The 13,257-nt window shown below is 42.0% G+C and overlaps 1 long non-coding RNA gene across 1 annotated transcript; it reads right to left on the reverse strand.

Annotated features, from left to right (window-relative positions):
- Positions 1–6,766: 6,766 nt before the first annotated feature.
- On the reverse strand, positions 6,767–11,914 carry LOC134430060 (uncharacterized). The gene is made up of 3 exons (XR_010030714.1): positions 11,830–11,914; positions 11,644–11,731; positions 6,767–6,788 (listed from the first exon to the last, which is right to left on the reverse strand). It is a non-coding gene; the product is annotated as an uncharacterized LOC134430060 (long non-coding RNA).
- Between the last annotated feature and the right edge of the window lie 1,343 nt (positions 11,915–13,257).

Below are 13,257 nucleotides of genomic sequence, written 5' to 3' on the forward strand. Positions count from 1 at the left end.
GTTAAGAGGCAGTGATAGTTGCTGCCTCTTCTTTACTACCTACAAATCTCTGTATTTGCAAACAAATGTGTTGCAGCTAGATTTGTGGTCTCAGTGCCTGTTGACCAGCACCTGGGCTTCAGCACTTCATCGCAGCAAACCTAAGCTAAAGCACATGTCTGAAAGATCATTTCCATTCTCAAGAGCAGGTTCCAAAGGGGACATGCAGCCTTATTTTGTACTAGGGCATGAAGGTAGCTTCTGAAGGAAAGATGTAACAGAGAAAACAGATTTTCAAAGTATGCCCAGAAAGACTGATTCTTCACTTGAAGACTTAACTTCTCATTACCATTTTTCTTACATGGCAGAAATACACTGAAAGTCAAAGAATTTTGTAGCATTCATCAAAGAGAAAAAAAAAAACCAAACAAAAAACCACAAAATATACTTACCATCACCTCCCACAGTGCTGCTGCCTGTGTAAGCCTAAGACTCCAGAGATGATTAATCACAGGCCTTAAAAATCAGGTTATCATAAACTGTTTTAGATATCCTTGGTACTTCATCATCAGTGTGGTTTGGTTCAGCAGAGAGAGAATTTGGCATCAGAAAACAAACCCTGAGGTCACTTGCTTCTCATTGCCAGAGGTAGAACTTTGATTGCTTCTGTTCTTGTAACTCATTTGGTAGTTTGTTCAAAGTCTAGTAATGCATCACTTTCTGTCTGTGACTTCTGTCTGTGTCCAGTGACAGCCTCAGAAGTATCCTGTAATGATGCTTCCCACTGAACTATTTTAAGAAAGCGAGATCTTGCTACATGCTGACTTGGGTGACCAGGAAGAAAAGGAGGGAAAAACCACAGATGAGTAAAATATACTGCATATTTTAGCAGTATACTAAAGTCCAGCATACTGTATTGCTTATGCCCTTCTGTGTTGCTTCTCCAACTCATATCAGGATGTTTGAAGTCCCCCATAAGGACTTGGGCTTGTGAAGAGGAAGTTGCTCCTACTTGTCTATGAAGGGATTAACCTGCTCTGTCTTCCTTGTCAGGTGGCCCGCAGCAGAGCCCACTGTGTCACCTGTCCCTGCCCTCCCTTCAGTCCTGACCCATGAGCTCTCAGTCAGCTCCTCATCCATCGCCAGGTGGAGCTCCATATACTCCAGCTGGTCATCAACATTGACACAGAGAGTGAAACCCCTCCTCATCTCCCTTGATTGTCCATCCTGAAGAGCCTACATCCATCCATTCCAACACTCCAGTCCTGAGGGCCATCCCATTACACCTCTGTGATGCCAGTAACATCATATGCACATGCTTGCAGGGCTGTCTCTAACGCTTCTTATTTCCCAGGCTGGTGTGTTTGCTCTCATGAGCACCAGCTTCCAAGGCAGCTAACAAGAAACTCATTCCATGCAAGTATTTAATTAAAACAGAGTGTATGTTGTCCAGAAAATAATTTGTTTTTTGCTTCAAACTGACCATGAACAAGTAATCATTTATATTAGCAAATTCCTTAATGGAAAGCACTTGCCAACTAGTTTGGACATACCATATCTGATGTCAAACTGTTCCATTTTGTCTGCTTGCTGTTAATGGTTCACAACTAGTCCTAAGTTACCAGACAGTATTTGTAGATGTAAAATATATTTCTAATTTAAATATATTTAAACAAAAAGACGACAAAACAAATAGCAAATACTGAATTAATGAATAATGAACACCACATTTCTAGTAAGAACTGTTTGATGAAAAATCACTTGCACTAAGGAATCATGAATCATCATCCAGAACTCATTAACTCTTTTAAAAGTATCTGGTAATTCTTATCAACATCAAATAATACAACTAAAACCAGCTGGAGAATGAAGCAAGGCTATTTATTCAGATTGTCTTGATGAACCTACATTAATCCACTATTTATTGTCCCATAAGGATCTTCCTCCCCACTGCTACAAAAAGTTTTGGAATATCTTCTCTACTCGTGCTCAGGCCCCAGACAATTACAAACAAACATAATGTTATGCCTAGCACAACACAATTATTCAGAATCTGCTTTTAGACGTGAATAATCTGTTACAGGGCTCGCCAGAAACATGCAACATGTTTATTGAGGTTTTGAGTCTGTTCAGCAGCTACCTCAGCAAGCAGCTAGTCAGGATTTAAGTCATGTGCTGTTTACACCAAGGGCAGTGGTTTGCAGGCTGATGAAAACACTTCTGATTGTGTTGGGAACTTAAAAGCACAGGCATGCGACTTCAGCACATGCTGTCTGCTCCCTACTTCACTTTTACCTTCCATTTCACATCATCTGGTGGTTCTTTTCCTGTCACAGTTCATAGATGTTGAGAATACATATTCTTACATAGATTTTTTTTTTTGCTTTCCCCAAAATATCTTTTCATAACATAGATTTTTCTGCCCTGAAATTTTGCATTGGAAATGAGGGATCATAAGAATACAAAAAACCTTAAGAAAACCCATAGTGAGTTAGATAAAAGTTATAGGTAGCCTAGCACCAGCCTCCAGTCATATACTAATAACTCATGCCCAAGGAAGAATTGAGGGAGGCACATAGCAACAATTACCCAGCATCCTCCCTTAACCTCAGGTGCTAACTGCTTTAAGAGCTTCCTGAAGCAGAGATGGTGCCTTAAATATTTAATAACCTTAATTAGTCTGTCATCCCACAACATGCCCAATGCCTTTTCAAACTTTGAGGATTTTACTCTCTATTGCACTCTGTGGCAAGCTCAGCCACAGGCTTTGCCATGGGCAAATCTTTGGTATTAATCTGGTCCATGCTGGTTTTATTTGATGCCCTATAGCCCTTGTGTACACAAATCTTTTATTCATGTAAATATTTATATTCATTTTAATATATGTATATGCATAAACAAAAAAACTAGTATCACATCAAAATTTACTTTGTCAATGAGATGACTGTCATCTCTGTATCCAAAGGCAGATAGACTGGACAGAGATGATAGCAGGGCTCCAGCCGAGATCCCGCCTGCTGCTCTACCATGAGGACTGTAATCATCACTTTCTAGCATCACTCATGCCTATGGCCAAAGACAGTCTCCAGAACATTGCCTGTCCCCTCAAAGCTGCAGAATTCCAAGCCCTGTTTAAAAACTCATTCATTTATCCACTTAATAGAGCACCAGGCTATCTCAGGTCCTTTCAGGGTGACTCTGGATGCCTGTCAGACTGGAAAGCTCTGCAGGAGCACAGTGTGCTCCTTGCAGGGGAGGCAGGGCAGCGCCACCGCAGCCCACCCGCAGCCCACTTATATACTGGCACAGATGCATCTGTAAAACCCTCTGGGCAGCAAATCTGAAGATCAGATCCTGCTCTGCCATTACAAGTTAAAGCATTAGCTATGAAGTAGTGCAGATACCAAAAACACTTTTCTAGGATTGTGCAAGTGACGAAGTGAAAGCTATGCTGTGCTTTTCACAGGGCTCTCATCTGTCAAGGCCTGAATATGTGCAAAATATATTCAGGTCTGGGTCAGCATACCCCTCCCATGTTTGAAGACTCCCAGACACATCCTCTGACAAAATAAAGTATCAAATAAGGTTATTCAACTTAAGATCTGAAATTGAAAATACCCAAGGTTAAGTTTTTAAAATCTGCAAAGTAACATTTTTGAAATTAAAAATCTCACAAAAAACCTAGAGCTGGCTGCAGCACATTCAGGATACTGTCAATGGGCAAAGCCAAATGCTCTACCACAGCAGAGCCAGTAGCCATATGATTAGGCTACAGCAAAAGCCTTGGCATTTGGCCCAGTTCTGAACTGGGGAGGAGACTTTAACCAGCATTTACATAGCAGCCAGCACATTGCTTGCTCTGTGAACAGAAGCTCTGTTACTGACGATTGCTTTTCAGGAGATGCTGAGAAGATTTTGCTCAAAAGAGAGCAAGCGGGCTAAGATTGAACGAGAAAACAAGTTTATAACTTGCACTTCCATAAAGTCACTCAGGCTTAAATACTTCCCTTATTCTTGGAAAAAAAAAAAAACCCAAACACTTTTCTGTGTGCGTTTTAACTAGTAAGACATCAAAAGAAGATACTCCTAAATAAACACATGCCAGACTTTTAAGTTGTATATCAAATAAAGCAGTTCTCACTATGTGTAATATTGCAGAAAAAGTGTCAAGGGATGGAGAGCCTACCAAACACCATTATGTCCCTGTGATGAGCACTCTCCTGTCTAATTCCTCTGGGATTCTGTTGCTGGAAATACTGCTCTGATTAGGCCTGTTTACATGTTATCCATTTTCTGCAGATCCAAAGAGGAATACATTTTGAAAGTCTATGATTAAAGCTATTTTCTTTAACTTAGATGTTGATTCTACTTGTGATCTATTGCCTGCCATCCTTCTAAGGTACTTCCTGCAGAGATAGATTTGGAGGAAACGAGTATTTTATCTAGTTTGCCATGGAGAGTTATAAATGCATAAAAAGCAATCTTTGCAGCTTAAACTATATGAACAGGGAGGCATTCTAATTCTATACAGTCATGTAGAATTTGTTTTTATGTAGATTACACTACCTTGTTAACTACTATCATGTAAACAACATCATTAGTATTCTGGAGTATTTTCCTAGTAAAACTAGATCATATTCTGTTGCTTTTTCATGAGAAACAGCTATAATTTAATTTCATATGGGAGTGCAACAGTTGCTGCCATGTTAGTATACTTGGAACAAATTCTGCTGCCCCCTTGGACTTGGAAATAGTTCCACTAGCCTGGCTGGAAATGGTATAGAAAGGATTTTGTATTTGGACAAATACCACTTTGGTCAGAAGGAAAGAATAACTAAATATTTTAGTGCCATCTCTGAAGCTAAAAGGCACTTCAGTGCCCAGGCATATGATTCTGCTCTTTGGGGAAGGTGGAATCAGATAAATCAAATGTATAAATTCAGGAGCTCTTCTCAGGCAATTCACATTAACAGGTCCTATCCCACTACAGGAAGCCAGAAAAGCATGCTCTAGGTCTGCACAGAGCTAATGGTTTCCAGCAAGTTCAACGCATTTCTCATTTTGAACAAATCTCTGAAGTCTCATAAATCTAGGTTTACCATGTTTATAAAGCTGCAGACCTCCCAATTTGTTCTCTAATTAGGTTTTGTTATTGTTATCAGCTTATTCTTGCTATGAATGTTTTTGTATCACTTGAAATTGATGCTAATGCCCCCTGACATATGGCCTGACATGTATTAAGAATGCAGAAAACGAAATGACAGAACTAATTAAAAAACCATCTGTTCAGTTAATTTAGAGGTGTGCCAAACAGTTCAAATGAGACTTGGTCAGCAGTAAATCACATCCACCTGTACCATTTGCTTAGCAGTTAGAGTCACTAGTCATGTTATTTCCCTAGAAAAACTTCTACTATTCAATCCAGAGACTGCACACTGAGTAGTGGGAGCATGAAATCACAGCTAATAGTCTTGAACAAAAATGGTACACAAAAACGTAGTGTAAGCCTGCTAAATGAAAAAAAAGACCTACGACAAAATGCTGTACATCATGGAGACTCAGTCCATTAATTGTAATGACTGTGCCTACAAGACACGGAACAAATCACATCAGTATTACCTGTAGAGATATTGCAGCTCTTGACACAGGAAGAATTTCCCCCTTAATACCAATGGGCTGTACCTTTCTCTCCTGTAATCCAATCAAAGTTAACAGAGTTGTACCAAGAATACATTTGGTCCAATCTGATTATGGCACACTGAGCATGATATCTTATTGCCTGATGGCTATGTTCTTACCTTATTTTTCCAAAAGGCAATTTGAAAGAGAGGGGAAAAGAGAAGAGGGGCAAGGGTCTTAACTTCCTTTTCCAAAAGGCAATTTGAATTGGAAGGGAAGAGAAAAAGGGGCAAGGGTCTTACCTTCCATTTACAGATGTGTCGTTCTACTTGAGAGGAGGAGAGAAGACGGGCAAGGTTCTTAACTTCCTTTTCCAAATGGCAATTTGTACTAGAGGCTAAGATAGAAGAGGTGCAAGGGTGTTACCTTGCTTTTCCAAACGGCAATGTGTACTCGAGGGGAAGAGAGAAGAGAGGCAAGGTTCTTACCTGCCTTTTCCAAATGGCAATTTGTACTTTAGGGGAAGAGGGAAGAGGAGCAAGGATCTTCACTTCTGTTTTCAAACGTCTCATTATACTTAACGGGAGGCGAGAAGAGGGGCAAGGGTCTTACCTTCCTTTTCCAAATGGCGATTAGTACTTGAGGGGAAGACAAAAAAGGGGCAAAGATCTTACCTTTCATTTCCAAATGGAAATTTGTACTTGAGGGGAAGAGGGGCAAGGGTCTTAGACTCTGTTTTCAAACGTCTCGTTATACTTAACGGAAGGGGAGAAGAGGGGCAAGGGGTCTCTACCTTGCATTCTCAAATATCTTGCCGTACTTGAGGGAAAGAGAGAAGAGGGGCAAGGGTCTTGCCTTCCTTTTCCAAAAGGCAATTTGAATTGGAAGGGAAGAGAAAAAGGGGCAAGGGTCTAACCTTCCATTTACAAATGTGTCGTTCTACTTAAGAGGAGGAGAGAAGATGGGCAAGGTTCTTAACTTCCTTTCCCAAATGGCAATTTGTACTAGAGGCTAAGATAGAAGAGGTGCAAGGGTGTTATCTTGCTTTTCCGAATGGCAATGTGTACTTGAGGGGAAGAGAGAAGAGGAGCAGGGGTCTTACCTTCCTTTTCCAAATGGCAATTTGAACTTGGGAAGAAGAGAAAAGAGGCGCAAGAGTCCTATGTTCCTTTTCCAAATGGCATTTTGTACTTGAGGGGAAGAGAGAAGAGAGGCAACAGTCTTACCTTCTGTTTTTAAACATCTCGTCGTACTTAAGGGAGGAGAGAAGATGGGCAAGGGGTCTTAGCTTGCATTCTCAAATATCTCGTCATACTTGAGGGGAAGAGAGAAAAGAGGCGAGGGTCTTACCTTCCATTTCTAAATGGCAATTTGAACGTGTGGGAAAGAAAGAAGAGGGGCACGGGTCTTACCTTCCTTTTCCAAATACCAATATGTACTTGAAGGGAATAGAGAACAGGGGCAAGGGTTTTACCTTCCATTTCCAAATGACACTGTGTACTTGAGGGGAAGAGAAAAAAGGTGCAAGGTTCTTACCTGCCTTTTCCAAATTGCTATTTGTATGTGAGGGAAAGAGAGAAAAGGAGCAAGTATATTACCCTCCATTTTCAAATGTCTCATTGTACTAAACAGGAGGAGAGAAGAGGGGCAAGGTTCTTACCTTCCTTTTCCAAAGGGGTATTTGTACGTAAGGGGAAGAGAGAAGAGGGGCAAGGGTCTTACCTTCCTTTTCCAAATGGCAATGTGTACTCTAGGGGAAGAGAGAACAGGGTCAAGGATTTTACCTTCCTTTTCCAAATGGCAATTTGTACTTCAGAGGAAGAGAGAAAGGGGGCAAGGGTCTTACATTCCTTTCCCAAATGGCAATTTGAAATTGAGGGGAAGAGAGAAGAGGGTCGAGAGTCTTACCCTCCTTTCCCAAAAGGCAATTTGAACTTGTCTGAAAGAGAGAAGAGGGGCAAGGGGTCTTACCTTGCATTGTCAAATATCTCGTCGTACTTGAGGGGAAGAGAGAAGAGGGGCAAGGGTCTTACCTTCCTTTTCCAAATGGTGGTTAGTACTTGAGGGGAAGAGAAAAAAGGGGCAAGGGTCTTACCTTCCATTTCCAAATGGCAATTTGAACTTGAGGGGAAGAGAGAAGAAGGGCATGGACCTTACCTTCCTTTCCAAATGGCAATTTAAACTTGAGTGGAAGAGAGAAGAGGGGCAAGGGTCTTACCTTCCTTTTCCAAATGGCGATTAGTATTGAGGGGAAGAGACAAAAGAGGCAATAATCTTACCTTTCTTTCCCAAATGGCAATTTGAACTTGAGGGGAAGAGAAAAAAGGGGCAAAGATCTTACCTTCCATTTCCAAATGGCAATTTGTACTTTAGGGGAAGGGGGAAGAGGAACAAGGGTCTTCACTTCTGTTTTCAAACGTCTCGTAATACTTAACGGGAGGCGAGAAGAGGGGCAAGGGGTCTCTACCTTGCATTCTCAAATATCTCACCGTTCTTGAGGGGAAGAGAGAAGAGGGGCAAGGGTCTTACCTTCCTTTTCCAAAAGGCAATTTTAATTGGAAGGGAAGAGAAAAAGGGGCAAGGGTCTTGCCTTCCATTTTCAAATGTCTCGTCATACTTAGGGAGAAGAGAAAAAAGGGGCAAGGGTCTAACCTTCCATTTACAAATGTGTCGTTCTACTTAAGAGGAGGAGAGAAGACGGGCAAGGTTCTTAACATCCTTTTCCAAAAGGCAATCTGTAGTAGAGGCTAAGATAGAAGAGGTGCAAGAGTGTTACCTTGCTTTTCCAAATGGCAATGTTTACTTGAGTGGAAGAGAGAAGAGGGGAAAGGGTATTACCTTCTTCTTCCAAATGGCAATTTGAACTATTTGGGAAGAGAGAAGAGAGGCAACAGTCTTACCTTCTGTTTTCAAACATCTCGTCGTACTTAAGGGAAGAGAGAAGACGGGCAAGGGGTCTTACCCTGCATTCTCAAATATCTCGTCATACTTGAGGGGAAGGGAGAAGAGGGGCAAGGGACTTACCTTCCTTTTCCTAACGGTAATTTGAACTTGAGAGGAAGAGACAAAAGTGGCAAGCGTCTTACCTTGCTTTCCCAAGTGGCAATTTGAACTTGAGGGGAAGCGAGAAGAGGGGCATGGGTCTTACCTTCCTTTTCCAAATACCAATATGTACTTGAAGGGAATAGAGAACCGGGGCAAGGGTCTTACCTTCCATTTTCAAATGTCTCGTTGTACTGAACAGGAGGAGAGGAGAGCAGCAAGGTTCTTACCTTCCTTTTCCAAAGATCCATATGTACTTGAAGGGAATAGAGAACAGGGGCAAGGGTTTTACCTTCCATTTCCAAATGGCACTGTGTACTTGAGGGGAAGAGAAAAAAGGTGCAAGGTTCTTACCTGCCTTTTCCAAATTGCTATTTGTACATGAGGGAAAGAGAGAAAAGGAGCAAGTATATTACCTTCCATTTTCAAATGTCTCATTGTACTAAACAGGACGAGAGAAGAGGGGCAATGTTCTTACCTTTCTTTTCCATAGGAGTATTTGTACTTAAGGGGAAGAGAGAAGAGGGTCAAGGGTTTCACCTTCCTTTCCCAAATGGCAATTTCAAGTAGAGGGGAAGAGGGAAGAGGGGCGAGGGTCTTACCTTCCTTTCCGAAATGGCAATTTGAACTTGAGGGGAAGAGAGAAGAGGGGCGAGGGTCTTACCTGTCATTTTCAAATATCTCAGTGTACTTAACAGGAGGAGAGAAGAGGTGCAAGGGTCTTACCTTCCTTTTCCAAATGGCAATGTGTACTTGAAGGGAAGAGAAACAATGTGCAAGGGTCTTACCTTCCTTTTCCAAATGGCAATGTGTACTTGAAGGGAAGAGAAACAATGTGCAAGGATCTTACCTGCCTTTTCCAAATTGCAATTTGTACTTCAGAGGAAGAGAGAAAAGGGGCAAGGGTCTTACCTTTCATTTCCAAATGGCAATTTGAACTTGAGGGGAGGAGGGAACAGGGGCAAGGGTCTTACCTTCCTTTTCCAAATGGTAGTTTCAACTTGAGGGGAAGAGAGAAGAGGGGCGAGGGTCTTACCTTCAATTTTCAAATGCCTCATTGTACTTAACAGGAGGAGAGAAGAGGGGCAAGGGTCTTACCTTCCTTTTCCAAATGGCGATTAGTACTTGAGGGGAAGAGAAAAAAGGGGCAAAGATCTTACCTTTCATTTCCAAATGGCAATTTGTACTTGAGGGGAAGAGGGAAGAGGAGCAAGGGTCTTCACTTCTGTTTTCAAACGTCTCGTAATACTTGACGGGAGGCGAGAAGAGGGGCAAGGGGTCTCTACCTTGCATTCTCAAATATCTCACCGTTCTTGAGGGGAAGAGAGAAGAGGGGCAGGGGTCTTACCTTCCTTTTCCAAAAGGCAATTTTAATTGGAAGGGAAGAGAAAAAGGGGCAAGGGTCTTGCCTTCCATTTTCAAATGTCTCGTCATACTTAGGGAGAAGAGAAAAAAGGGGCAAGGGTCTAACCTTCCATTTACAAATGTGTCGTTCTACTTAAGAGGAGGAGAGAAGACGGGCAAGGTTCTTAACATCCTTTTCCAAAAGGCAATCTGTAGTAGAGGCTAAGATAGAAGAGGTGCAAGAGTGTTACCTTGCTTTTCCAAATGGCAATGTTTACTTGAGTGGAAGAGAGAAGAGGGGAAAGGGTATTACCTTCTTCTTCCAAATGGCAATTTGAACTATTTGGGAAGAGAGAAGAGAGGCAACAGTCTTACCTTCTGTTTTCAAACATCTCGTCGTACTTAAGGGAAGAGAGAAGACGGGCAAGGGGTCTTACCCTGCATTCTCAAATATCTCGTCATACTTGAGGGGAAGGGAGAAGAGGGGCGAGGGTCTTACCTTCCTTTTCCAAATACCAATATATATTGAAGGGAATAGAGAACAGGGGCAAGGGTTTTACCTTCCATTTCCAAATGGCACTGTGTACTTGAGGGGAAGAGAAAAAAGGTGCAAGGTTCTTACCTGCCTTTTCCAAATTGCTATTTGTACATGAGGGAAAGAGAGAAAAGGAGCAAGTATATTACCTTCCATTTTCAAATGTCTCGTTGTACTAGACAGGAGGAGAGAAGAGGGTCAAGGTTCTTACCTTTCTTTTCCAAAGGGGTATTTGTACTTAAGGGGAAGGGAGAAGAGGGGCAAGGGTCTTACCTTCCTTTTCCAAATGGCAATGTGTACTTGAGGGGAAGAGAGAAGAGGGGCGAGGGTCTTCCGTTCTTTTTACAAATGGCAATTTCAACTTGAGGGGAAGTGAGAAGAGGGGCAAGGGTCTTACCTTCCATTTTCAAATGCCTCGTTGTACTTAACAGGAGGAGAGGAGAGGGGCGAGGGTCTTACCTTCCTCTTCCAAATGGTGATCAGTACTTGAGGGGAAGAGAAAAAAATCGGGCAAAGGTCTCACCTTTGATTTCCAAATGTCAATTTGTACTTGAGGGGAAGAGGGGCAAGGGTCTTAGACTCTGTTTTCAAACGTCTCGTTATACTTAACGGAGCGGGAGAGGAGGGGCAAGGTGTCTCTACATTGCATTCTCAAATATCTCATAGTACTTGAGGGGAAGAGAGAAAAGGGGCAAGGGTCTTACATTCCTTTTCCAAACAGCAATTTGAACTTGAGGGGAAGAGAGAAGAGGGGCGAGGCTCTTACCTTCCTTTTGCAAATGGCAATGTGTACTTGAGGGGCAAGGGTCTTACCTGCTATTTTCCTATTGCTTGTTGTACTTGAGGGGAAGAACGAGGAAGGGCAGGTGTCTTACCTTCCTGCTCTAAAAGGCAATTTGAAATTAATGGGAAGAGAGAAGAGAGTCAATGGTCTTCCCTTCCATTTTCAAATGAGTCGTCGTACTTAAGGGGAAGAGAGAAAAGGGGCAAGGTTCGTACCTTTCATTTCCAAACGGCAATTTGAACTTGTGGGACAGAGAGAAGAGGGGCAAGGGGTCTCTACCTTGCATTCTCAAATATCTCGTCATACTTGAGGGGAGGAGAGAACAGGGCAAGGGTCTTACCTTCCTTTCCAAATTGGCAATTTGTACTTCAGAGGAAGAGAGAAGCGGGGCAAGGGTCTTCCGTTTCTTTTCCAAATGGCAATTTCATCTTGAGGGGAAGTGGGAAGAGAGGCGAGGGTCTTACCTTCCATTTTCAAATGCCTCGTTGTACTTAACAGGAGGAGAGGAGAGGGGTGAGGGTCTTACCTTCCTTTTCCAAATGGCAATTAGTACTTGAGGGGATGAGAAAAAACGGGCAAGGGTCTTACTTTCCTCTTCCAAATGGTGATCAGTACTTGAGGGGAAGAGAAAAAATAGGAAAAGGTCTTACCTTTCATTTCCAAATGTCAATTTGTACTTGAGGGGAAGAGGGGCAATAGTCTTAGACTCTGTTTTCAAATGTCTCGTTATACTTAATGGAAGGGGAGAAGAGGGGCAAGGGGTCTCTACCTTGCATTCTCAAATATCTCGTCGTACTTGAGGGAAAGAGAGAAGAGGGGCAAGGCTCTAACCTTCCTTTTCCAAATGGCAATTTGAACTTGAGGGGAAGAGAGAAGAGGGCCTAGGGTCTTACCTTCCTTTTCCAAATATCTTGTCATACTTGAGGGGAAGAGATAAGAGGGGCATTTTCTGCTTTACAGGCAGAAAACATACTAATTTAAAATCATTCATCTGGTTCGTTACATCTTTTTTATTTTATAAATAAATTAAAATATGCATGTCTCAGTCTCATGAGTAGCAGTCTGTCGTGTGTCTGAACTATAGTATCCCACATTAGGTATATTTCCTCTGCACCAAAGAAATTTTGCTAGAATAAGAAAAGCACCTATATGTAAAATAAGCTACTTGGACTTTTCTTCCTGTTCGTTCTGCAGCCAGCTTCCTGTCAGCATGTACCACTTTCATTTGCATTCCAGACTGCTGTTCACAGGGGGACTCCCTTAGCCAGGCACTTTGACTCTTGAAAGCTTCAACCAGTGGGCAGCTTGAAAGAGTTTAAAGCCAACAGCTCCAATGGGAAACAAAGTAGACAGCAGCCACCTGCTTTGAGCATGAATATAATACAACAGCCACTAATAAACAACAATACATCAGATAAAAATATATGAACTCATTATTTCTCACCATGGTTCCAGGCCAAGATTTTTATTACTTTTCACCAACTTCTGATTTTTCTTTACACAGTGTCATTTTGGAATGCTTGGGAATTTAACCATCTATAAGCAAATGAATAAAGTGCAAAAGTGCATAAACACTACAAGGTGCATAGAGCCAGAAAGGGGAGGTCCACCAGAAGTGGGATATCAGTGTGCAAGTTCCACAGACAGGGAACTTCAATATTACTTCCCTAAACATGGGCATTAGGAGGTACTCTCATGGATGCACATCCACACTTTTCTACGTTGCTACAATCAGGAGAATGGGCAGTGGGGAAGGGCACAGAAACCATATTTTCTTATTTTACTGTGATACTGGTTGTTGTATGTTCAAGTGATGTCTGGAATAAAAGCAGCTGGCTACGCACAGGGGTGTAAAAGAGTCTAGTAAGAAATTCAGTATTGATCCCAGAACGCGGGATCTGATTAGCACTTTAGCTATTTTCCATTGTTCACAGAAATAATAATTTATCATCCT

The sequence above is a fragment of the Melospiza melodia genome, chromosome 1 (genome assembly GCF_035770615.1).
Source record: "Melospiza melodia melodia isolate bMelMel2 chromosome 1, bMelMel2.pri, whole genome shotgun sequence".
Taxonomy (NCBI): Eukaryota; Metazoa; Chordata; class Aves; order Passeriformes; family Passerellidae; genus Melospiza; species Melospiza melodia.